Raw genomic sequence first — 2,557 nt, forward strand, 5'->3', positions numbered from 1 at the left:
GAGCTCATAGGCCACAAGGAGGAGATGGGTGGGAATGCTATGGTGGGGTCAGTGTGCCTCAGGATCTCATGGGACAGCAGGAGGCACAAGGCTGGGAAGGTGGCTGGGAGGTCCCTTCTGTCCTTGGAGTTGATAGGCCAGCAGCAGGAACATGGCTGGGAAAGGGACTGTGAGGTCACTTCTTTCTGAAGGAGCTGATAGGTCAGCCCTTGACTTATGGCTGGGATATGTGCTTTTACACTCACATCTGCCAGTGTCTCTGACAGGCCAGCAACAGCGTGTTATATGTGAGAATCCCTTTCCCCAAGTACCCGGTAGGCCCGTCCAGGGCGAGGGCTCGGATATGGCTTCTCACACCTCTTCTGCCTGAGTACATGGCCGGACAGCAGCAGGCACATGGCTTGGAAGATCACGGTGAGGTTACTTCTGTCTGGTCAGTTGCCATGCCACAAGAAGGCTGATGGGTTGGGCTATCACTCCGACACCAGTTATGTCAGAGAAGCTCATAGGCCAGTAGGAGGCCCATGGCCATGAAGGCGAGTGTGAGGTCATTGGAATCTCCAATCTCTTGGGGTCATTGGACATCAGCAGACACATGGCTGGCATGTCGACTATGACATCACTTCTGCCTGAGAATCTGATAGCCAGCAGCAGGCACAGGACTTGGTGGTTGTTCTGTACCCAGAGGTTCTGGTTTCTTATGTCCCCAGTAAGAAAGGCACGCAGCCTCTGTGCAGTATCGTTTAAAATGCCATTTGATAGAGCAAACACTACAAACAGTGAATAAGGCCAACCGCATACAGGGCTGTATTAGGAGGAGCGTGGCCACCCAGGCAAGGGTGTTCTCATTCCTCGATGAGATGTGGCCACATCTGGACTAGTTTGTCTGCGTGTGGGGTTCTTCCCCGGTCTGGAGGAGCAGGGAAGAACTGGAGTTGTCCCAGAGGACATCTGCCAGGGTGGAGCCTCTTTGGAGAGGCTGAGGGACTTGGGCTTCTTTAGCCTGGTGAAGTGGAGGCTCAGGGCACTATAGTAGTAGAGTGCAGCTGCTTGAAGGTTGGCTTCAGAGGTGATGGAGCTTTTCTTGGTAGTGGGAAGAGAAGGAAACCTGCGCAAAGTGCAGCTTGGAAGGTTCAGACTGGATGTGTTGAGAAAGAAATGTCACTCAAAGGGTAGCCTTGTAGTGCAAGAGGTCACCCAGAGTGAGCCCGGATCAGCCCATGGCCTTGTGTTTCAAGGAAAATCCAGCCAGGCTGGAGAGACATCTGTGAAGAACAGAAATGCTGGGGTGAGAGCTAGGTGGGAAAGCAAGATGGACATCAACAGCCTGAAGGGAAGGAGGTAAGGCATGGGACAGGTTATGACAACCTGTAGTAGAGATGGCCATGTGCTCTGGCAAGGCTGAGAGGCCAAACAGGTCCAAGGGATTTGTCACCTTGGATTTGACAGTAGCTTCTGCCACTGAGGCCTACCAGGCAAAACTTGTTTTGAGGCTCTGGACTTAGTTACTTCCTCACCCTTGCTTGGGGAAACCAGGATGCACTGTACAGTTTTCCTACACTTGGCATTGCTCACCCTCACATCTCGCTGCCCCCAGGAAGAGCCCTGACTCACCTGTGAGGGACAGAATCTGTCTTCCCAAGGCCTGGAGATCAGGGCTTGGCCTTTCTGCTTCATAAAACAAACCAAATATTTTCTCAGCATTATAGCCACCTTCACAGTGCTTTTGCCTACCTGCAATCACAACCTCCAAGTATCTGCTCTAACGAGTCCCTGGGGAGGCTTTGTCAGTAATGGCCCTCAGTGGGGTCCATTAATTCTTCAAGGTACTTTGCTTCTGGCTTTGGCTTCTTGAGAAGTTTCTTTCAGTCTGCTCTCAGTAGCTGAGGTTCATGGACTCAGCCTCAAATACACCATGGGGCTCATTAGGATACAGAAAGTTCTAACGAGCCTTGTGTCTTCCTGCAATTTTCTCCAAGTCTTCAAGACTTGTACAGCTAATCACAAAAATTTCATAGTGTAGTTAAGGAGGAAGATTTCAAACTGCACCTATACCCATGATTTTTTTTCTTCTAAAGAACAGTTTTTCTTACTTTTCAGTTTAAAGAAGAAGTGATAGAAGCATTGTCCAAGTGATAATGATCCAGAGTGTCTCCTCAGGAGGTCTGGACAGCCAGGAAAAGCAGTCCCTTGAGGTCTGACACTGGATGGACACCCTTGCTCCTCACCTCTCAAACCTCACCACTTCTGACATTGGCCACCTGGGGCTTACATCTCTGTTCCTTGCCTCAGACTTCTCCACTGATCTCTACAGCTGGAGGTTACAGCTCCATTGCACCATCTCCCCCCTGCTCTCCTTAGAGAACTGGCTGCACACAGGCCCAGAAGAATTTTTCCTATTTGCAAGCAAAGCAAAGAAAATCATGAAGAAGTTTCATAAACAATAAGTCGCACTCCTCAACAGCTTGCGAAGTACAAGCTGCCCCTAATGAGGCTGCCTTTCTACAAGGGATAGTCTTATGAGAAATGTTTGTGATGGATACAAAAAAGTTAGATA

The sequence above is a fragment of the Haliaeetus albicilla genome, chromosome 30 (assembly GCF_947461875.1).
Source record: "Haliaeetus albicilla chromosome 30, bHalAlb1.1, whole genome shotgun sequence".
NCBI lineage: Eukaryota > Metazoa > Chordata > Aves > Accipitriformes > Accipitridae > Haliaeetus > Haliaeetus albicilla.